Source organism: Amblyomma mixtum, chromosome 1 (genome assembly GCF_055824585.1).
Source record: "Amblyomma mixtum isolate Tamu chromosome 1, ASM5582458v1, whole genome shotgun sequence".
Lineage (NCBI taxonomy): Eukaryota > Metazoa > Arthropoda > Arachnida > Ixodida > Ixodidae > Amblyomma > Amblyomma mixtum.
The window spans coordinates 2168843-2193704 of record NC_143012.1 but is presented as its reverse complement, the minus strand read 5'-3'; the positions used below and the strand labels follow the sequence as shown (position 1 = coordinate 2193704).

Genomic DNA, 24862 nt, shown 5'->3' with positions numbered 1-24862 from the left:
CCGCTCAAGTTGCCGATTTCCCTGATGGAGGACGCGTTCATCGAAGAAGAGCTCGGAGGTCGCGGTGACCAAGAGTTTCGTTGTACTTCCTGGCCACGTTCTGCTGCAGGGCGTTGAGTTTTCCCCTGTGGCCTCAACACCTGTTGGTCATTTTCGTATCAGTGCGAAAGCACTCATACGCTCACCGACCAAGAACCTTGCCATGTTTGGATTTTGTGCCGTTGCCTAGCAACAGTGACGCCATGTTAAGGTAAAAATGAAATCAAAACAATATCCACCAATGGGAGTGAACCCGCGGCGGGTCGAACAGTTCAGTATCGCAGGCCGCTGCATGAGAGCACTATCGCCGCTTTTTTTTTCCAACGTGGTGTTTATTACAATGATGCGATGTTTTCTGTATATAAATGAGCTATTTACAAACATTAAGAAAACAGTGGGAAATCAACACACATAGGTAACGTAGCGAAGCACGAGAAAAGAGACAATTCAGAGCACATAGCTCATACATCATAACACCACACATCTAAGCAACAAAGATTTAGAAAAAAGGCAATAAACAACACAACACTAAGAGTGAGTTCCACTCCGGTTCAAACTAGGCATGGACATACTCTCCTTTTAGGTGTGTAATCATTCTACAGAAATAGTCTTTTGCAGAAACAACAGATTCACAATGTCGGTCCATCATGCGCGTTTTCCAGAGGCTGGGTAGTCCAATCAGAAAGAACGTGTCCAAGGGTTCATCAGCAAACGGCAGTGCAGTGAGACATCGTACAGAATGCGGCGGCAAATTAAGTCTTTCACTGTCCGTTGCATGATGTCCCAGAAGAGTACTGCATCTTTATAACTGATGAAACAATGCTCAATCATTTTGGGAGCATCACAAATGCGACAGTTAGCCGTATACACACAAAAATACCCCTTTTCTGTAGCCATGTGTTAACCGGTAAAGTGTGCAGCTTAAAGGAAAATGTTTCTGTACATGGCGAGGGGCGCATTTTACGTACTCCCTTGAGTACGTCATGTCCCGATAAACCAAAATACACAGAGCAATACGAGGGGGTACCCAAAAGAAACCGGACTTATTTTTGTTTGAACTTATTTGTTCACATTTTCAGCACAGACCTTCAATATCCTTCAAAGTACTCTCCACTTACAATGATACGTTTGTCGAATCTTTCATTCCATTTTTCAAAACATTGTTTAAATTCATCTTTTGGGATGCTTGACAGTCCCTCCGTCGTTTTTTTCTTCACCTCAGCAACATCAGCGAAACGCTTTACGTTCACCTGTCTTTTCATTCTACAAAACAAAGAAAGTAGCACGTGGCAAGGTCGGGTGAGTATGAAGGTTGAGGAACAGAGGTCATGCCATTTTTGGTCCGAATTTGTCGTAGAGACAGGGCTGTGTGAGCAGGGGCATTGCCATGGTGGAAAAACCAGTCACCCGTCTGCCACAAATCAGGCCGCTTCCACCAAACACTGTTGCCCAATCTTTTCAAAACATCCAAACAGAAAGCCTGGTTAACTGTCTCACCCTGCGGAACAAATTCTGAATGGACGACTCCTCTCAAGTCGAAAAAACAAATCAACATTGTTTTGAGGTTTGGTTTCACCTGAAGAACTTTCTTGAGGCGAGGTGAATTTGAAGTTTTCCATTGGCATGACTGTTGCTTTGATTCGGGATTTAATTCAGGAACACTTGAGTTGTCCCCATAGCATCGTCCTTGAACATCTTTCTGAATATTTCAAGAGTTTCTGTTCCACTTTTTCCGAGAAAAAAATCAGAATTTCACCGGCGCACGCTGTTCACGAAAATCAGCCATTGCAAAAACGACACTCACACACAACAGTCGTCACTCTAAAACTCTGCCTAAAGTAGTCTGACCTCCTTCAGCGACGGCACTCGGCTTACTGACTCTGAAATGTTCGTTCTATGCGCTCCTAGCGGCAAAACGCGGTACCACAGAAGCTGTGCCGATTCAAAAAATTAGTCCGGTTTCTTTTGGGTACCCCCTCGTATACTGGCGGAAGGAGGATCATAAAAATTAAGCCCTTGCACAACCATTTCCTCGACACCGAAAAAATGAGCTCAGGGGAAAAACGAACGAGCAGAAAACGAACAGCCAAATCTACCTCACGCATGAATCCCCATAAACACGGACGACCAGAAACATTTGAAGACACAATGAGGCTGGGTAAAACATGAACTAAATTCACTTGAACGAATGCACGCACTATTGGGTGTGTAGTGTCCCGGAAAAACATCAGACGTGAAATTACCTGTCGGACATAACTGCACATATACCAGGACATGATAAATTTTAGTGGAGAGAAACATATCGCATGCGGTCGCCTTGACAAAAATCGAGAGACTACGGTGCACAAAAGTCTGAGCATAGCGCTGAAGGATTGACACGCGGTCATTCCAGTGATGTGCACTGTGCTTACAGGCACTCAAAGGAACGCCAAGGTGTTTTGGTGGCGTGTTCATTGTATACCAGTACATTCGGCTCGTGTCGTTCTCCACATACCATCCGCCTTTTAGCGGGGAGGGCCCGCTTTGTGGATGCTTACCCCCCTTTTCCCTCACTGCCCGAGAGAGCTGGGAGGCTGCCCTGCTCAGAGCCAAAGAGCGCTCGTCGCTGGGGCCCGAGCGGCCGCGGAAGCCGCCGGTGTCCCGAACTAGGGACCCCTTCTAGAATTTACTCTCTCCTGTGAATAGCCCTAAATAAATGTTTTCCACCACCACCACCACCCGCATACCAAACCAGAGACCGCAACTCTTGGAACGATTAATTCGAGCTCCTGACACTGAACTGAGCTTCTTGAGCTAAACGAATTTATTTATTTATTTATTTATTTATTTATTTATTTATTTATTTGTACCTCAAAGGCCCCATTGAAGGGGTATTACATGAGGGGGTGGAATATTCAGCAGTACACTTCTTCGATGGACGATTTGAATGACGATGAGTCGGTCTGATACACGATGGCGTTTGGCAGGTCATTCAGTCCCTTGCTGTGTGAACGAAAAATGACAGATGCGCAGAAGTGCGGGCAGGGGGAGGATAGACGGCCTTCCCGTGGTTTGTGCGATTGGAGATGCGATGTGCGGGGCTGATAATGGAATTAAGCAATAACCTCATCGATGCTAGGCTTAAAAACGCAGGGACATCCGCATAGGCTAATACCTTCAGTTCATGACCCCGAATACGAAAACCACCGACGGTTGCACTGTTTATAACACTTAGACAAAGTGGGTCCAAGTATAATGCGAAGAGGAGCGAGGACAGCGGGCAACCCTGTTTCACGGAGGACTGAATTCGGACTGGTTGTGAGAGACAGCCATTAGGTGCGTGGATCAGTTTTGTAACTAAGACGTACCCCAGATGAAAGAATTGAACCAACATAATAGATGAAAAGAAATGAATGGCACACGTGATCGAACACCTTTGCCAGGTCAGGTTGCAGCAGTGCTGGTTATTCATTAGTGTCACTGCAATACTGCAACATCGTGTGCGCTACATGTAGTAAATATGTTGGTAAACATTCACAGTAAATGTTTATCAACTTGCCCTGTTATCTGCCTTGATGTAGATTAGACTGTACTGACCGATCCCTCAAGCTGCCTGTTTGATGAGACCCAATCAATATATACATTACAAGCTGTAGCCTATCTGAGAGGACTTTGGCGAAGATGAAGAAGAAGAAGAAGACTTTATTTCCACCATGTGCAGTACACAGATGGAGGACGACGGAAAAAAGCCGTCAATAGGCGGCTTGACGAGTCCGTCGCCCCACTTAATGAGCAGCGTTTGGTCAACAGCAATCAATTCACACAGTCAAACAAAAGAAAATGAAAACACTTGATCAGTGCAGAACAGAAGCAAAACAGAGTGGTCCGAAAAATGAAATCCCAGGATAAGTAAAATCAGTTATTCATCCTCAGTAAATATAGAGCGAAGCTTAGCAGTGGAGCAAATAAATAAATCAAAGTTAGTAGACAGATAATGGTTTAACAGTGATGGTAAAGAATAACATAGGCGTTCCATGCCAGAGTTCAAACGGGGTGCAACGATTTTCCAACATTCTCCATGTCTTGTAGCATAATATTGTTCATTCTTTTCTAAATATGCCAGAGTACCAAGGTTATGTATGTGATACCTTACTTCATATTTAAATCTAGTACTCAGACGGTAGAGATATAGTTTATGAGCCGTAATGACATGCGCTCTATGAAAAAAACCTGCAGTTGTTGCATGATAACCAGCGTCGTACACATGACGTAGGTATCGCTTCTGCATGACATAAATTTTTTGTAGATTAGAGAATGTAGTTGTACCCCAAACAAGTTGGCAATAGTTAACATGTGAATAAAAGAGTGAATTATAAACCAATAGTTTAAGTTTTGTAGAAAGAATGTATCTGAGACGACCAATTACTCCAGTTATCCGAGCTAAATTCGTCACTAGTAAGTTCACATGAGTTTCCCAGGACATGTGAGCAGTAAATGTCACACCAAGGCTTTTGAAATGGTCAACAATGTCAACAGGACGAGAGTTAAAAATAATGTCGGCATGAGGAAGGAGTGGCTTATTCTTTGCCCGAAAGATAACAGCTTTTGTTTTATTTGCGTTAATTGTCATAGAATTATAGGACGACCATTGTTGTAGTTGAACTATTGTGTCATTGCAACTAGAGATAAGATGATCGATATTATTACCAGAGAAAAATATGCTGGTATCGTCTGCGTATATGATAAATTTGGCATCCTGGTTAATATTAACAATGTCATTTATATAAAGGTTAAAGAGCAAAGGCCCCAATATGCTGCCTTGTGGGACACCACAAGCCAGTGGTAGGACTTGTGATCGAGAGTTGTTAATTTGGACTACTTGTTGCCGGTGGGACAAATATGACCGTAGTAAATGTAACGCACATCCACGTACACCATAAATATCCAACTTATTCAATAAAACTTCATGATTGACCAAGTCAAAAGCCTTGGATGGATGGATGGAAAACTTTATTGAGCAAGTGAGTTTGGACCGTACAAGGTCTCAGGGCCACCGCACAGCCCTCACATTACGCGCATGTGTCCAGGCCACGTAGGGCCATGGCACTGGCACCCCGGTTCACACAGCGAAGTTGCGCGTCCGGGTCCTGCGACGCAAGGAGGGCCTCCCATTCCTCCCATGTACCGATGGCGGGCTGTCCCTGCGGGGGAGGATCGGCAGGGCAGCCGAAGAGGATGTGGTCTAGGGTGGCGTGCGGTTCTCCGCATAGAGTGCACTCGGGGGAAACATGGCGGAAGTGGGATAGAAGCTGAGGGGTAGGAAGAGTTCGGGTCTGGAGTCGCCTCCAGAGGATTTGTTGGGAGTGGGATAGGCGGGGGTGGGGAGGGGGATAGAGTCGACGGGCAAGGCGTGCTTGTTGAGTTAGTTCTGAGAACGTGTGTGCCCGCTCCCTCGAGAAATCCCGGCTGGGGTCGCCATTTGCCCGGCAAATAAGTCCTCGGGCTATGTTATCGGCGGCCTCATTTCCGGGATTGCCAGAGTGAGCCGGCACCCACACGAGCTCAATACGCCTATCGGGATTTAGGGTGCACATTCTCAATATCTGCCACGCAGGGGGATGGACGCGTCCGCGGGCGAAGTTAAGAATGGCTGTTTTGGAATCGCTTAGTATATAAGCCGCATTGGTCTGGGCAATGGCTATTGCTATAGCTGCTTCCTCTGCTTCTTCCGGGGTACAAGGTGGGTCTATGAAATGGGTAAATGGGGGGGCTGCTGGATGATAAGCCACAGCTACTGAACGGTCTGTACCACACGCGGCGTCCACCCAGCGCACATCCTCTAAAGTGCCATATTCTGTATGGAGAGCTTTGGCTCGCGCGACTCGGCGGGATTGATGGTATTCAGGGTGGACATTCTTAGGAAGGGGTTTCAGGATAAGCGCGGAGTGTATGGCGCGAGGGAGAGAGATGAAGTCTGTCGTGTGTGCCGGTATGCGAATTCCCAGAGAATGCAGTATATATCGTCCAGTTTCCGTGCCAGCCAGACGAAGGTACTGTGTGTAGCGATGGGCATCTATAAGTTCTTGTATAGTGTTGTGCATTCCTAATTTTAAGAGTCTGTCCGTGCTAGTGCTCTTTGGTAGGTTTAGCGCTGCTTTGGTAGCCATGCGGATAAGAGCATTGATCTTGTCTATATCCGAACAGGAGAGGTTTAGGTAAGGAGTGGCGTAAAGAATGCGGCTAAGCACAAACGCATGCAGCACCTTGAGATTATCTGCTTCATCTAGACCGGCTCGTGAATGTGAAACCCTTCTAAGAAGATGGATGACGGAGTAGGTGGACTGTTTTAGTGCTTTCAGTGTAAGGTTGTTTTTCCCCGTGTCCTGTAAATGCAGGCCAAGAATGCGGAGGGTAGGTGTTTGCGGTATGGGAGTGTCATGCAGGTAGATAGTGATGGGGGAGGTAGGGACGCGCCGCGGGCGGATTATGAGGAGTGCTGACTTTGTGGGGGAGCATTCAAGCCCAATGTTTGCCGCGTGAGTAGCGATAGTTGTAGCGGCTTCCTGAAGGGTCGAGTCTATGTCGCCATCCGAGCCGTATGTGGTCCAAACCGTTATATCATCCGCGTAAAGTGTGTGTCCTAAGTGCGGGATGCGGCTGAGAGCCTTGGCCAGGGGAATGAGGGTGAGGTTGAAGAGGAAGGGAGATAACACCGCCCCTTGCGGGGTACCAATGTTACCAAGCGTGAAGGGGGGGTCTGTATATCATCTATATGCAGTGAGGCTGTGCGACCGTTTAAGAAGGCCCGGATATAGTTGTAGGTCTTAGGCCCCAACTGCAGCTCTTGGATGCCCTGCAGGATGGCGCTGTGCGTAACTTTGTCGAATGCTTTGGTGAGGTCGACTGCCAGGATCGCTCTGGTGTGATGTAACATGTCATTGAGGAGAGCGTGTGAAATCTGCAGTAGGGCGTCCTGTGCCGAGAGGTGGGATCGAAATCCTACCATAGTATGTGGGTATAGTCCATGGGATTCCATGTGTTGCGTGAGACGGGTGAGGATGACATGCTCAAACAGTTTGCCCAAGCACGAAGTCAGCGAAATGGTACGGAGGTTTTGGGCGTTAATGGGCTTGTTTGGTTTAGGAATGAAAATTATTTTCCCGTGCTTTGGAGAAGTCAACAAATAAGCCAACCACGATTTTCTTGTTCTCAAATTGTGTTAAAATATATTCTTTTTGGTGAAGCAAGGCTAATTCAGTTGACATATTCTTCCGGAAAACAAATTGGTAAGGTGTTAATACACTGGAGGTTTCGATGAAATTCAAAACCCTGCAATGAATTATTTTCTCGAAAGCCTTTGAAAAAATCGGCAATATAGATACAGGCCGATAATTGCCCAATTCGTTTCGATTCCCCTTTTTAAAGAGCACTACTACTTTGGCAACCTGCAACTTTACTGGGAATATAGACGTAGTTAAACACATATTAAAAATATTCGCTAGAACTGGTGCAATTACATCTGCAACGCATTTGACGGGTTTTATTTGAATTTCATCGATATCCCTACTGCTGCTGTTGTTTAAACTTCTAATAGTTGAAATCACTTCCTGCACTGTGACTGGCTGTAAAAAGAAAGTTCTATGATTCCTCCTGTTCATATACTGACGAGCGTTGTGGGAACTACCTGGGGTACTCATATTTGTAAAAAAAGTGTTGAAAGCATCAGCCAGTTCCTCCCCTTGCAAGTCCTTGCCCTTAATAGTAAGTTTGGATATGCAGCTCCTGCTATTACCACGGCGTAGTAACATATTTAGTTTGTCCCAAAGCAGTGCGCTCGTTTAATTTTAGAGCGCAGCTCTTTGGCGTCCGTTCCTGGGTTTCGCGTCGGCGTCGGCGTCGGCCTCGTAACCAGCTCCGCCCCCAATGTCACGCTTTTCAATTGGTCGAAATGCTCGTGACGTCACAGCGCGCGAATTTCAAATGGGGCCAATTGTACTTTGGCTAGTAACCATACAACCAATCAAAGGGATCGTATAGTGATGCTGCAACTAAGTTGGACTGAGTTCAGTTAATTGCTTAATTAATCAATTAGCCTAATTAATATAGAGGAGAATGAAGAGGTCAGAAGAAAAGAAAAGAAAGACGCGCGCCGCAGCGACAACAGCGCACGCGGAAGGAGACGCTGCTGAAAAAAACAGATAAGTACGATGCTTAGAAAAAATTTATTTACATATGTACACATGCCAAGGTTACGAAGCCGCGTTCCCTCCACCACCACGCACTTCCCCACTCAGTAAGACGTTGCTCGTTTCGTATACGTTGTGTCGAACATCCTAGACAGTTCCATCAATTGACAGGTTAATGACAGAACACGATGGATAGAAATACAATAATATAAATATGAAATAGCCTAATTAACCTTTCTAGTTAGACGGCATAAATCAATGAAACCGAGAACGAAATTGGTCGAGTTGGGGAATCGAACCAGGGTCTCCGGAGTGCGATACGAGCACGCTAGCCACTCCGTAATGTCAGCTGAATGGTTTGGAATGAACAAAGGCGCGTCTAGCTAATACGGCGTCTTCGTTCACTCCAATCTTCCCCCTTTCCCTTACGGCGAGGTGCAGGTGTCCACCCAGATATGCGAGAGAGATACATTTCCTTTCCTCAAAACATAAATTTACCGTCCAGCAAGGCGTACAGCAGAATTGGCGATGGCGTTCTGTGGACTCCCTGGCAGCGTTGCAAGACGCTGTCGCGTTCCACTCTTACAGGCGAAGCTTAATATGTTAACCACACATCAATAACACACGCAGACAGCCGATGGACGCGTCATTCGCTGGCAGCACTTGATTCATCATTCACAACCACATTCTTAACGTACGCTCCCTTGCCGCACATGCCAAGGACGCACACCACGATCACATTCTGCGCCATTCCTCTGTACTTTGCTTTGCTGAAACCTGGATGGATCCCGAAGAGCCTCTCGAAATCATAGATTTCCTATACTGCTGTGGTGCTCGCAGAGACCACAACAGAGCGGCGGGAGTCGCTATCTACTTGCGCACAGGTCTCTCTGCAATACCAGTCGAAATGTCTGGCACGTCACATGAAGTTGGCGAACTGTGCGCCGCAAAGTTGCCCAACGGCTTGCTGGTAGTAGCTGCCTACTTCGCCCCTACCGCACTCACGAAAGACGTCGTGCACTTCCTGCAACTCGCATTAACCGTCCATCGATCCACACCGATGTTAGTAGTGGGGGACTTTAATGTTGACATAAAGACAAACAGCAATTTCCTAACACTTATGCGGGAGAACATCCCGTTCCTCTCGCTCGTAACGCGTCCCACGGCTGTGACAACCTCGCGAGGCGCTTGTATAGATCTCGTCTTTGAGAATCAAGCATTGGTGTACCAAGTCGAACATATATCAGTCTATTTCTCCGACCACAAAGCTTCCTTCATGACTAGCCGCCGCGGTGGCTCAGTGGCTATGGTGCTCGGCTGCTGACCCGAAAGACGCGGGTTCGATCCCGGCCGCGGCGGTTGAATTTCTTTGGAGGAGAAAGTTTAGAGGCCCGTGTGCTGTGCGATGTCAGTGCACGTTAAAGAACCCCAGGTGGTCGAAATTTCCGGAGTCCTCCACTACGGCGTCTCTCATAGCCTTAGTCGCTTTGGGACGTTAAACCCCATAAACCAAACCAAACCAAAGCTTCCTTCATGACTGTCAAGAACTGTTAGTGGAGTCTTTGTTAAAGAAATACGTGTGAAAAATAAAAAAAAATTCTGTGATAGCGCATACATGTGTTGCTCGATTTCTTTGCCTCAATCTATCGAAAAGGTGAAACAGCTTATTTGCTGCGCTCAAATTTCGCATTAGGAAGTAACGTAATCGTCGGTAATTTTTTGACATCCACAAAAGATGCGAAGTAATCTTTGCGTGCAATGCACAATTTCTTGGTTAGTTTGTTTCGATATTGTTTGAAAATCGTCAAGTCATCAAGATTACGCGTGCGAAGAAATTTTCTGAACAGCCTGTCTTTTGTTCTCATTTGTTGGTAGAGTTCGTATGTTACCCATGGTTTCCGAATTTTCCTATTTCTTTGGCGCTTTTTTACAGGAAAGTGAACTTGGTAAAAACCTTTAAAGATATCTAAAAATGCATCATAAGCATTGTCAGCATCGACCAAAGTCAGGACCTTTCGCCAGTCTACTTGAATCAATTCTTTTCTGAATGCATCGAGAGCCGCGTCAGTTACTGGCTGGTAAAGGTTTTCAGCAGGCGGATGTTTAGGAATGCTGGCAACATCTAGGCAAAAAACACCGGAAGATGATCACTAATAGAACATGCTAATGCACCAGCTTTTACATCCGATAATACAAAATTTGTTATGAAGACATCCAATACTGACTTGCAATCAGTTGTTATTCTTGTTGGATTATTTATAACATTGTTGAACCCATTTGACAGCAGAACATTGGTAAAATTTGTACAAACAGGAGTATCAATACCCATATCAATGTTGTAGTCACCTGCGGCTACCAACATGCACCTGCTTTCCACAACAAACGAAAGAAAGCTTTCATAAAATTCAAGAAATGTTGGAATATGCCCACTTGGCGGCCGATAACAAACCGAATACAGCACTTTATCCGCAAATAAAGATAAAACTTCGTAATCGGGAGTTACAATACTGAAAGCGTCTACTAGTTCGCAGTTCATTTGTTCTAAAGTTAGAACTGCAACACCACCGCCGCGACCACAAGGTCGGTTGAGATAATGTGTATTATAGCCTTCCATTCTAAAAACGTCACTCTCATTTTTGCTCCATGTTTCACTGAACATGATAACTGAAAAATTGAAAGAAAATTGGCTAAAGAATTCATCTAACAGAAGTGCTTTGTTTCGGACAGATCTGGCGTTTAAATGCACAGATTTCAACGCATGACGTCCCAAATGAGATACCACATAGTTCAAGTCATCTGGTGAATAGAAATCGTGTTCATCCATCTCTAGCTTCTCTGTTCAGGAATGATACTGGCTGGGCGCATCATTTGGGCAGAAGGCGGTCGAGGTCATCACGGCTTCTAACGTGAATTGCGTTTGCACCATCAGACATTCTCAAAAGAACCTTTCCATGCGTATGCCACACGTATTTAAAACCAGCTTCTTTGGCCCAGTTCTTTGTTGCTTGTAGCAGGTCTCTGTTGTGACGGGTCAAGTTTTCCTGGATGAAGATGCGTGGATGGCTATCATTTAGCTTGCTCTTTTTACTTAACCAAGATTCCCTTGTCGACTGCCTTGTGAAACGGACGATTATTCCGGGAATTTTGTCTCTCTGTGCGGGTAGCCTGTGTACCGAGGCAATGTCATGCTCGACCAAATGTGGCGTTTCCAGCTGGTCTGCAACTCCGTTTAGCACATTATGCAAGTTTTCACCTTGCACGAGAGGCACCCCATGGATTTCTAAATTAAGCTGCACATTTCGGAATTCAAGTTCGTTCACTTCCCGCCGAAGCTGAGCCTGAGCAGATTGGTTCTCATCCTCCTTCATCTCCAGTTCCTGTACCTGCTTTCTAAGTACCTTAATTTCATTTTCCTGCACGTAAATCGTTTTTTTTTTCAGTTCCTCAAAAATGGCAGACATGTGCGTAGCAGACTCCTCCATAGTTTCGACTCGAGCGGCGAGGGAAGGTAGGCATTCTAGCTTTAGATTAATAGATCCAAGGATAGCTTTTATATCCATGTCAGTCTTGTTTTCATCAGTGCTGCTACCACCTTGTACCGAGCTCCGGCAATTTTGGCATCGCCATGTTTTCTTTGCAGCTTCGGATTTTCCTTTGAATGACTTTTCAGCTATTCCCGCGCATTTTCCAAAATGGTATTCGTGCACACACTCAGAACAAGCTACACGCCCCTCATTTTCATGGAATGCTTCATCACAAGTGAAGCAGACATGGGCCATTGTTTCCACTACAGCAGAAAAGCACAACAGGCCCGGCAATACAGCAAAATATACAAGTCTTTGGCAGCGACAGCAGCACAAGTACCACTACGCGTACAGTAAATAGGGGAACAAACTAACCTGCACAGTTGAAATCGCAGATCAAGAGATGTTCGCTGGATGCTGCCGTCGCTGCCAAATGACTGCCTCCCCGTGTGCTCTTGATTTATCCGTCTTGGATTCCTTCGTCAGGCGCGCAAGCGCAGTAGGGGCGTGCGGCGGTGATAGCTCCGGTGATCACGGCGGTGACGGTGTACGTAGCAGGGGCCTGGGCGTCTCACAGCTCTCGGGAGCGCTGTGCAGTTCGAGCGGTAGAAAAAGCCAGGCAAATCCGCAATGTCCGATGGATCCTTCACCGGGCAGCGCTTGACAATCCGGGAAAGAAGGCCAGTCGTTGTATCTGCACAGTTGAAATCGCAGATCAAGATATGTTCGCTGGATGCTGCCGTCGCTGCCAAATGACTGCCTCCCCGTGTGCTCTTGATTTATCCGTCTTGGATTCCTTCGTCAGGCGCGCAAGCGCAGTAGGGGCGTGCGGCGGTGATAGCTCCGGTGATCACGGCGGTGACGGTGTACGTAGCAGGGGCCTGGGCGTCTCACAGCTCTCGGGAGCGCTGTGCAGTTCGAGCGGTAGAAAAAGCCAGGCAAATCCGCAATGTCCGATGGATCCTTCACCGGGCAGCGCTTGACAATCCGGGAAAGAAGGCCAGTCGTTGTATCTGCACAGTTGAAATCGCAGATCAAGAGATGTTCGCTGGATGCTGCCGTCGCTGCCATCTTATGATCAATCAATATAATCTTATAATCAAAGCGTGATAGCTGTGTAGCCATCTACAAATCGTTGTTATTGCTTATCGCCAGTTTTTGGTATTAGGACAATATGACTTTTGGTAAATGGCTGTGGCAAAATCCAACATCAGTGCTGGTGCCAAAATTTTGGAGTAGGCAGGGAATAACACAGATTTGAATGTCTTGCAAAATTCCCCTGAGAGGCAGTCAGATCCCGGGTTTTCGAAAGTGGTAATCGATCAATTGCATTTTCCAATTCACCTAAGGTTATAGGACCACTTAGTATCGCGCACTCATCCTCAGAAAGCGGCGAAATCAGACATCCAACGCGCTACATGAACATCGTCAGCAATACTTGAAGCGGCAGCAAAAAAGAGAGGTGTTACTATTTCATCTACTTGGGACCAGTAGAGCTCAGAGAGGCGCTTGGCACTCACGTGGCGACGCTCATCAAGCAAGCCCTGTCTAGTTGGCTCCTGAGACTGCAAACCAAGATTGCTGCGGGATCGTACACGTCCCAGAGCTTACCGCATCGAACTTCTGAAGATGACACTTTACAGCTGTGATTTTCTCTGTGTGAAATTCTGGAGCCTCGCATTCAAGGCTCTGAAGCAGCCTCTCCTCCTCACCATGCTTGAAGTAAGACCTCGTGGCACCGATCTCGATAGCTACGTCACGAACTTCTTGCCTAAACATCTCCCAAACTGCAGATAATGAGACTACCAGGTTCAAGCAAGAACTGTTTAAAGTCCTCCTGATTTAAACAGGGTGTGTTTCTGGGAAAGTTGGTTTGACGAAGGAGATACGAGACACACAGAGCGCTGATTTAGCAGGATTTAGTAGATTTAGCTCCTGATTGAGCAAGGAAGAATTAAGCTTCCACAGTGACCACTCCAGCTTAGACATGGGACGGGCACATTCTCCGATCCGCACAATGACCACGGCATGGTCAGATAAACAAACAGGCCTGACTTCACATGAAATACGCCTTTTAAGGAGATCTGCTGCAACGTAAATCCGATCCAGACTTGAATGCGAGGCTCCTCTAATAAATGGGAACGCGGATCACAATCCGACCATTAAGACTGCGTTTTATTTGATAGCCGATAAAACACCAGGTCTCTTATCGGCGTCTTCGATTGGACCTGTACAGTCGCGTGGGACGCACTCGCAGTTTAAATCACCAACGGGTACCACATTCCGGTCCCACTCTAGAAGAGATGCCATGCTCTGAAAGAAAACTTCTCGCTGCACACGATTACTTGAACCATACACTTTGATGAACCTCCACGATTCGCCATGCAGCCGAAAGTAACAACATATCAGGCGCCCTTCTGCGTCAACCTGGTACATAACGTAAGAAAGAGATTCTCTTTTTGAAGAACAGAAAGCAGCCCGCCGAAAGGCCTACCGAGTACGACACTCACACTTTCTAATCTGCTAAGAAAGGGCGCAGGGCCACCTCTGTATCCAATTCACTTTATAAGTCACTTGAACAGCAACAATGTCTAACCGGCTGCCCGTAAACAATCCGTGCAACTGTACCTGTTTCTGCCTAAGCCGGAGCCGACATATGTTGAGTGTTGCGATGATGAACTGCTGGACGTTCGCCATGGTGAGCAACTTGCACATAAGTCCACCATCCGATGTCAGGCGCCGATCCGGAAGGGGAGACAGACCTGCCCAGAGCTGGCACCCTTTCTCCTCGATCCGGAGCGCCGAGGAGGTTTCTTGGTCTGGGTTTCGACGGCGGGACTTGTGCTTGGGTGCATGGCCTGCGTCCCCCTGAGAGGAGGCGACACGCCCCGCTTCCAGGACACAGTTGAACTTCGCACATCCGCCCAATACTTGTCGTCGGGGAATGAGCTGACAGGCTGCCAATCAGCCACCTGTGTGGCACATCCGACAGTGGCATCAGAAATCCCATCGGGGCAAGTGACCGGCGCCGCAGCCACACCACCACCCGTTTCTTCCTTCGGCTCACGCACAGGGCAGGATCACGCACCAAGAGTTTCATCATTGACGCTGTCTATTCCCGGTGTGTGCTCCGCCAGGCACTGACGGTCAACATCCGCAGACAGTTGCCCCGTCCGTGGAGGCTCACGCTGCAGACCAGGACCGGCATCAGACACTAGGCCAGCAGTTGCTGATTCAGCGGGTGCTGACATGCCACGAGCAGATTCCGAAACCTCTGTCGCATCCATCGTCCACGGCACGGGTGACACTGCGGAGCTTATCGGCATACGACGCAACGCACTCCTTTGAAGTGTGGCCAAATCGCCGACAGGCATATCACACCGGGGAGTACGGCAGCTACCGCGTATATCCCCAACCTTGTGGCAATGGAGACACAAGGGCGGCCTGCCTGGAATTAATACAAGGCTCTGTAGACTGCAAACTGTCAAGAGATGAGGTACCTCGTTGACCGTGGCGCCATCAGCAAGAGTCAGTGTAATGTCTCTATTCAGAGTGCGCATCCCCTCCAATTCCGGAATTCTAGAGTGCTCCACTGCAGTGGAAGTAACCTTTAAACAAGCTCGAAGGGCGTCACGAATGTAGACATCTTCTATAGGTGTTCTGGGAGCCAGAAGTTTGACTGTCTTCGGTTCTGGGTCAATGACCAGACAACGACGGTTTTTCACATGCAAGTCTCGGGAGCTCATGAGCTTAGCTTTGGCTAACGCTGTCTTGCAAGTTACCATCCACACGTGGGGCATCTAGAACTGTCTGACGGAGCTGATTTCACTAAGATCGACGACACCACGTAAGGCACCTCTAAAGTTCTGGGCACGATAGGGACGGCCAGCAAGGTCCTTATGCAGAAAAACAGTGTTGAAAACCAGCTTACCGGCATGTGGACGGGGCAGAACTGTACGATAAGTAGTATTACTGGCGGCTTCTGCCTGGGGCCGATTTGTCTATTTGAGTGGAGAACACCGTCTTCGTTTCCGTGTTCGTCTTAGGAACACCGTCTTCGCCTTTCTCTCCCCCACCAGGCTATCGCCACAGCCGAACACGCCTAGTGTTAAACTACAACACATTCCCGCACTGTGAACTGCACACCGTCGTCCTCGTCCACTAATACAGCTTTGAAACTAATATTCGCGCTTTGAGCTATGCGGCGGTAATGACAGAGAGATGTGTGCACCCTGCGTTGGCACGAACAATGGTGGGCCAGAAGCACGACACCAGAACAATGCGAGTTGGCGTTGACAACACTGCAGCAGAAACCCGGCGCGGGAGCCCCCGGCATACCTTAGATATTGTCGTTGACGACGATAGTGTTGAAGACGCGCCCGTGCTTTCGCACTGTAATCGGTTTAACCAAGTTAGAACCGTGGCACTTTTCTGTAGTGATGGGGTCACACAGGGCAAGCCGGCCCTGAGACCGTTCTTCCAGCAGATGGAGAAACGCGTCGTCCTGCACCCCTTCCTCGGCTGAGCTTTGCGCAGAGCTCACTGGACGGCGTTTCGACCAGCCATGGGCAAGTTTGTTTGGCGCGGTTTGTCGGAGACACAAACCCCGATCTTGTTCAGTGGCTCTGGAGACCTCGAGCGGACCACGAGGTCGGGGTTCGTCATATAACCCGGCCGCAACAGTTTCACGTGAACGGGGTACATTTTTTATTTATTTTTATTTTATTCGGTCATACACAGATGGCACAGTATGTCCACGAGGAGTGGCAAAAGAAGACAGCAATGCTGGTTTATTGGTTTAGTGGAGTTTAACGTCACAAAGCTACTATGAGGGACGCCGTAGAGAAGGGCTCCGAAAATTTCTACCACCTGGGGTTCTTTAACGTGCACAGACATCGCACATACACGAGCCTCTAGAATTTCACCTCCATCGAAATTCGGCCGCCGCGGCCGGAATCAAACCCGCGTCTTTCGGGTCAGCAGCCGAGTGCCGTAACCACTGAGCCACCGTGGCGGGGCGGAGACAGCAATGCCTCCTGACAAGGCCTTCACCTCGGGATTACACATAACGACAGCAGATTGGCATTCTAAGCAATAAATATGACACCTCACAGAATGCACAACATTAAGAAAGCAAGGCTATCAATGGCAGTTTAATAATTCGGACAGTATAAGTATACAATTATTGCATCATTCACAACTCACAAAAAACAACGATGGCGAAAGAATGCATTAAAATTTGCAGCCACTCAAGACAGAAGAGAAGAAAAATTTTTAAGAGGATCAGATGAAGAAAACATGCATTTGACTTTTTTCTTAAACTGGGAAACAGTTTTACATTCCTGTATGGAGTTGATGGTGGAGGCATATTCATTTTTTCATTTCATTTCAATTTATTTGTTCTTCACAACATGACGTACACGTTGTCAAAGGGGCCAAGAAGAGAAGCCGTTCCTTTACGCCCTTAAAAAAATCTTGGTCTCCCTGGCATTGACGGCAACGAAGCAACACAATCCAGAAACAAATGTACAGAACAAAATGTACAGAAATATACAGAAACAAGCAAAATTATAACTTGACATTTTTATGAATGATATCGCGACAAGCTCATGTCACGGTCGGGGAATAAAGACAGTTATAATGAAACAGTGGCGAAATATCTCTACAAGGTGTTTTGTTTATGAAATGCGTGGCGTGTATTAGAGACATGCAAATTAATAAAACAACGCCTTCAGGTTCCGGCCGCCGCGGTGACTAAGCGGTTATGGTGCTCGACTGCTGACCCGAAAGACGCGGGTTCGATCCCGGCCGCGGCGGCTGGAATTTCTTTGCAGAAATTCTAGAGGCCCGTGTACTGTACGATGTCAGTGCACGTTAAAGAACCCCAGGTGGTCGAAATTTCCGGAGCCCTTCACTACGGCGTCTCTCATAGCCTTAGTCGCTTTGGGACGTTAAACCCCATAAACCAAACCAAACCAAACCAAACCAGCCTTCAGGTTCCGGAAATTTAGTTCTAAATATCTGTTTCTGCTTTAATATGTTCATTTAGTAATCGAGGCAGGTTATTCCTAAGACTCTGAAACCCATAGTTCGTACAGCATTTGGCACTTTCCAACGGTCTGTTGTCCTCGTATTATAGGCCGCGTTGCCTATTAATTCTGAGTTCAATATGTCCAAAAAAGAAACAGTCTTTAATTTTCCTTGATGCTGAGTTTATATTCGCGTAGGAGTTTATAATGGTACATTTTAGTTACTGGAATGACCTTAAGATTTCTGAAGATAAGTTTACTTGAGTAAAACTTAGGCAAAATATTAATGATCCGTAAAACCTTTTTTTTGCATTAAAAGACTACTGAGGTTTTTGTCGGTCGTTGTGCCCTAGACTAAATAAGAACAGTTTATGTAGGAGGAAAATAAGGCATAATAAATGGCTAGTTTTGCAGACATTGGAAAGACATAACGATTTCGATTGAATATAAATGTTATGGAACACAATTTCTGCAAGATATGGTTTACGTGGTCATCCCATTGCAACGTCTTGGAAAAGAAAACGCCCAATACCTTTATAATTTCGACCACCTCAATCCTTGTGCCTCTAAATAGAGGATTGTAATCGGTAGATAGCTGTTAACTCTTCGGGTGAAAAATTACTCCTTTTGTTTTTTTTTGTATTCATATTAAGTTGATTACTGTCTGTCCAAGCTTCCAACTTTTTTAAGGCTATGTTTCCTTTAACGAACGCGTCAGCACAAGAGGATGAAGGCACAAATATACTAGTGTCGTCTGCATATATAACAAACTTCAGGTCAGATGATATACATACTATGCCATTAATGTATAAATTAAAGAGTAAGGGACCAAGACTACTTCCTTGGGGTACGCCTGCGACTATTGCTTTCTGATTAGATATTAAATGGCTTACTTGGACAAATTGTTTTCTGTGAAAAAGATAACTAATTAACACAGGTGCATGTCCTCGGATACCGTAGTGATGTCATTTATCAAAAAGAATAGAGTGATTAATGTTGTCAAAAGCCTGCGTAAAGTCAACAAAAATCCCCAGAACGTAGTTCTTATACTCAAAGTTTTGCAAAATGTATTCTTTTTGATCAAGAAGTGCCAGTTCTGTAGACCGATGTTTTTGGAAGCCATACTGCGATTTTTTGATTATATCATATTTGTGGCAGAAGCGTGAAAGTTGTTTGAATAGGATTTTTTACAGAACTTTAGAAAACACAGACAATATTGATATGGGGCGGTAGTTCTAAACATCGCGGTTATCACCTTTTTTTTTTGTATAGCGGAATCACTCGAGCCACTTGCATTTTTGTTGGATGAACTGCAGTTGAAAGGCAAAGATGTGTTACATTAATTTACTATTTGGTTGTCTATATTCTAAGTACCATACTTTGTGCGTGACTTGACCCAAACCACGGATCCGGTGCGCAAGTTATAAGATTCCTGTTTAAATGTTTAGCGGAGAAGGATTGTGTTGTTTTTAATAGGGGGGAGATAAAAACGTCTCCCCCGCCTAACCGCGGCTTACACAGTTCAAACCTGCCGGACCCCACCCCGTGATCGCGTACGCTACCGAGCGCACGCCGACCACGGCAGGCCTTGGTCTGAGGGAAACAAAGCAACGACACACTGGCTGACACAAAGAAGGCATTTATTGAAGGAGGGTGCATTGCGGGGAAGCGAACCACAGGAGACGAGTAAAGCGTGTCCCCACAGGATGTAAAGCTTTGCCTAACCTTGTGGAAAATAAATACGGCCACAGAGAAAATATAAAGCTGATTATATGGTAATGCGTTAACTGCGCTTTGCAGGAACGTTTTAGTAATAACTGCAGAACGGAATGCCGTCTTCAATACCAAAATCTGGAGCGAGGAATGACGGTCTGAGTCTGTTTAGTTACATGAGCCCCAAACTAAGTGACAGAACATAAAATGGGAGTGAACTAGGGAAAAGTAAAGCTGTTTTTGTTACACGCAGCGGTAAAAGATATTTAACCCGGTGCAGAAAACCAATAGACCTCGATACTTGGAGACGAACTCGATCCGTGTGATCCGTCCATGTTAAATCATATTTAAAGCAGACTCCTAGAAAGCGGCAAGAATTTGTTGGCAATATACTGGCACTAAATATTTAGTTTCACATCTTGATACAGGGGTTTATTTTTGTGGTGGTAAATAATGTAGTGTGTTTTCTGTATATCCAAAACAATTTTGTTATTATTCAACCATATCTCTAGCTGTCTAAGCCAAAGATTAGCATGTTGTTCAAGTAAAGCTGGATCTGGACCAGAAAAGAAAACGTTTGTATCGTCTGCATAAAGGCTAATGTCAGGTGTCTGAGGGATGTTAACTATATCATTTATGTGCAAAATGAATAACAAAGGACCAAGCATAAATCCTTGCAGCACACCATCTACATCTGACAAATTGATTGTCTTGTGCACTGTTTTCTTTGTCAGATAACTGTTTGCAAGCTTATATGTTTTTCCTCTAATACCATACTTTTGCAATTTTTCCATCAAAATTTCATGCTTAATAGAATCAAAGGCTTTTCGAAAATCAAACAAGATGCCCAGTGCATACAGCTGCTGTTCAACGTTTTCCAGAATACGTTCCTTGAAGTGTAGCAGTGCTGTCTCCGTTGATTTTCCAGTCTGAAAGCCATATTGGTGTTCACATATCATATTTATTTTGTGCATTCAAAAAATTGTTCAACCTCGTATAAATTATGCGTTCAGGAATTTCAGAAAATAGCGGTAAAACAGAAATAGGTCTGTAATTGTTAGTCATTTTTACGTCCTACTTTGAATACTACTGTTACGCGTGCCACTTTCATTTCATCCGGGAATACACCAGTTTCTAGCATGAGATTACAAATGTGTACAAGCGGACCTGATACAAATGAAAGGACGGCCTTAGTATGACGTGCACTAATGTTATCATTTCCTGGCGAGCACGTATCCTTAATTGCTGTCATAACAGTTGCAATTTCTTCCTTCGATATAGGTACCAAAAACAACGCGTTACTACAAGAAGAAAGAATGGGCGAATGGACAGGCGTTGATGTTTGCGTCATTTGTGGGCACTGTGGAGAGCCGGCGTTATGAAAGTGTTCATTGAACTGATTTGCTTGGGGCACATCTGAAATAACTTTCTCATTGATGTAAAAATCCGTCGGAATGCGTGGTTTTCCGCCTTTTATGATGCTGTTAGCTGCTTCCCACAGCAATTTAGGGCTATGCATTACTGCCGAAAATTTGTTATTATAATAAGCTGATTTTGCCTTCTTGAGATCTGTATCTAATTTTAAGAGGATTCTGGTGTGGGATAGTTGGTTCATGCTTAATAAACAGATTCACAACAGCGCTACGGAACGAGCACAGAAGGAACACGAAAAACACAGGACGGGCGCTGACTACCAACTCTTTATTGCGTGAAAAAACCTGCACAGATTTATGCTATTTCCTGAACCACGTGATACACTGTCAGCCACGGGACACAGCGAAGGAACGCGTCACACGTTTGGCGAGTCATAACACAGCTCGATGGAACTCATGAAAAGTGCATGCACTATCAAAATATAGCATTACCAAACTAATGATAAAAGGACTAACAGATACAAAGATGTGCATGACCCAGCTACAGCCTATGACAACTACAGCTCAGATAGGCAAGAAAATGAGTACTTCAAAGCACAGCGGAATCTTTGGGCTACATAAATACATTCAAGAGAGTGAGAAGGCGTAAAAGCATGAGAAAAGCATGAGCAAAATGGCGATGAAAAAAGGGGGCATGAGAAATAAAAGTTGCTTGGCAATAGGCACAGTCAGCAGGCTAAAAGCGAAAACAAGAAACCGACACCAACAAATAACACGGTAAAAGTAACAATCGTTAAAAAGAGAAACTAAAAGAAAGAAGAAAAAACATGAACCACCACCGGCCAAGCAATGAAGACGGTAAAACCACTAAAAGCCTTTAAAAAGACAGAGGAGCAAAGTTCCGCATAAGGTCAACAAACAAAACAACGCAAAATAAAACACAATAAGGTAAGATGCGGGGAAAACCGTTTGTCAGGATGTCTAGCAGTTAAAACGCAAGAATCGCGTCCGTTCCAGAAAGGACCTTTCTTTCTCCTGTAAACATACAGATGAGCTGCTGATGCACTCGTCTCCAGCCTTTTCAATCAAAAAACCTTCAATAATCTCCCTTTCTGTTCTACTCCTTGCGGTCGCCAGAAACTTGGTGTCTGAAAACATAGGTCGACAATCGTGACGGGGTTGGTTACAGTGTAGTGCCATGTGGCTTCCAGACTTTTTTCTTACGTTGAGGAAGTGTTCGCTTGCTCTGTCATTGAAGCAGCGTCCGGTCTGGCCGATGTATACTTTACCACAAGTGAGGGCAATCTGGTAGACAACTGCGGATCGACATTCGGTGTACTGACGGGAATGTTTTACTGAGCAGGTCGCCCGCTCCTTCCGGTTTACCATCGGACGCACTCTTACATCGGACGCCAACTTACATGGGGCAGAAAACACAACGTTCACATCGTAGGAATTTGCGTGCTCTAATAATCTAATGTTGACGCACGCAAATTCCTTAGATGATTCAAGGGGGCAGCATCTGCCTAAGCATTGTCACACTTGCAAGCATGACGACAAAGATTGTAATCCGCTTTTCGATAGGACTAAGATTATCGGACGCTCGAGGGATAAGAAAGAACGAGAAATTATCGAGGCCTTGGAAATCGCGAGGGTAGGGCCTGATAAGTGTATTAGCGATGCTTCTGTACACCTGTACCGCAAGGAGTTCGAGTTCCTTGATTCCACGAGATGAGTGTCGCTTCTGTTTTTTGTTTTTGTGGTTGGTGCACATGCGCTTTGCTGCCGAAGGAAAGAGGAGTTGGTGGAATAAATCAGTTGTCAGTCTGCGTTTGTCCCGTGTGGCTCTCTTTCTCTTGTCCCGTCCTTTTGCGCAGTTACTTTTTGTTCTCATAATGTCGTACCAACTAGTCCCTCACCGCACTCTTCTAGATTGCAGTTACGTTAACCATGCAAAACCCAGGAAACGATATGGTGGGATAAAATTACAGAGCTTCTCTACTGGCGGCTACATTGCAGAAATGCCAATAAGCCGCCGCGGTGGCTCAGCGGTTATGGTGCTCGGCTGCTGACCCGAAAGACGCGGGTTCGATCCCGGCCGCGGCGGCTGGAATTTCTTTGGAGGAGAAATTCTAGAGGCCCGTGTACTGTGCGATGTCAGTGCACGTTAAAGAACCCCAGGTGGTCGAAATTTCCGGAGCCCTTCACTACAGCACCCCTCATAGCCTTAGTCGCTTTGGGACGTTAAACCCCATAAACCAAACCAGAAATGCCAATAAAGGACATTAAATTTTCCCGGAAAAACACCATTCTTTTTTGCAATTAATACGATAATATTCGGCTGACTTCTGGCATTTAAAGAAGATAAAACTGCATGCAAACTTGAATTAAAGAAAAACTAGCGCCAAACCATGCACACCACAATCTTCTCTAATTCAAGTATGCACCAACTAGCCCAAAAATAGGTGTTAATGCTGCATGCAAACTCGATCAAGTTGACACCGAAATTCAAATTTGCCATCTCTAGGCAAATTTGTGGGAAAATTTGTGTAAGTATCGGTTCTATACTCATTCCAGTAGTTCCGGCGGTCAAAAGTCTAAGAGTGTTTTTTTAATGAAAATTTATCATCGGATGAACATGTTGAAAAGCTCAGGGACAAGTTGTCGAAGGTTTTTGGTATCGTATCCGGGCTGCGATATTTCTTGCTGAAACGTATTAAGCAGATGTTGCACAGTGCACTATTTTCTTCTGTTGTTAATTATTGTTTTTTGGTCAGGGGTACAAAGTCGCTAATATCAAACGGCTGCATCTACTTCAGAAGAAAATTGTTCGAAATATTGGTAATGTTTCGCGTCTGGGATGGCAGAGCACGTGGTTCACCAAGCCTTTAAAAGGCATCTGCGTTCATCTTCAGTGGGCTCGGCAGCAGCGCATCGGAAACGATGTTCAGGAGCCATTTTTGCTTCATTCTTCAGGTTTGTTCTTATATGCCTACTAAATGCTTCCGCAGCGATAACCGCTGCCTATTGCTGCTGCCTTGCCCACTGTGCATAGCGTACTTTTTATCTGATGTACGGTCATTCACAGAAGATCTACTATCATGCGTTGACATTGGATCTAACCCCGGTCCAACACAGGAGGAAATGTTGCTTCAGCTTGTTTCAGGCCAAACCAATATGACTGCCTCTATTAACATGCTACTGGAAAAACAGAATACGCTCGAGGATAAAATCGGATGTTTAGCTGTTCGCATTACCAACCTGGAAGACAAACTATCCTGTCTGGCATCAATAAACAAAGTGGTCAGTGATCTAAAAGCAACGGTAACTCAACTTGAGCAAGATAATTCATACATGGTAAAAAAAAATTCATGATTTAGAAAACAGGATCAGGAGAAATAACTTGATTGTTTATGGTTTGGAGAAGGGTGACGAAGAAACTCCTACCAGTCTTCAGAATGCGATCCGGAAAGAACTCTTTGAAGAAAAATTGGAAGTTGAAATCAATAGCATAGAGAGGTGTCACAGGCTGGGAAAAAAGAAGAAATATCAAAGCCGCCCCGTAATTATGAAGTTTCAGGACTACAGAGAAAAACTTGCGGTGTTACAGGCTTGTTCGAAGCTGAAAGGAACCAAATTCTCTGTGGCTGAAGACTTTTCCAGCCGAGTTCGTGAAATTAGAAAAAAGCTGTGGCAAAGCTGTGCAGTGGAGAAGGCTAACGGCGCTAAAGCCAAACTGATATTTGATAAGCTGGTTATCGACGGTGCTATGTTCGGCTGGGACGAAGTGAAGAATGAGCGCTATCGTATATCTAAAAAGAGGGAATGACAGACGCATATTATGAACAAAAGATTCACACTGATAAACATCAACTGTCGAAGTATTGTCAGCAAAGCTACGCAACTTGAGGGCCTGCTTTTGACGCATGATGTAGAAATCGCTGCACTCATTGAAACCTGGTTGGGAAAACATATTTTTGACAGCGAATTCGTACCACAAAACTACAAAGTTTTTCGCA

At 45.5% G+C, this 24862-nt stretch overlaps 1 protein-coding gene and 1 pseudogene across 3 annotated transcripts in view; both read left to right on the top strand.

Annotated features, from left to right (window-relative positions):
- Positions 1-24862, top strand: part of LOC149365232 (lactadherin-like) — a 194220-nt gene that overhangs the window by 66161 nt on the left and 103197 nt on the right. The window lies entirely within an intron of this gene.
- LOC149365233 (uncharacterized) lies at positions 23698-24672 on the top strand (annotated as a pseudogene).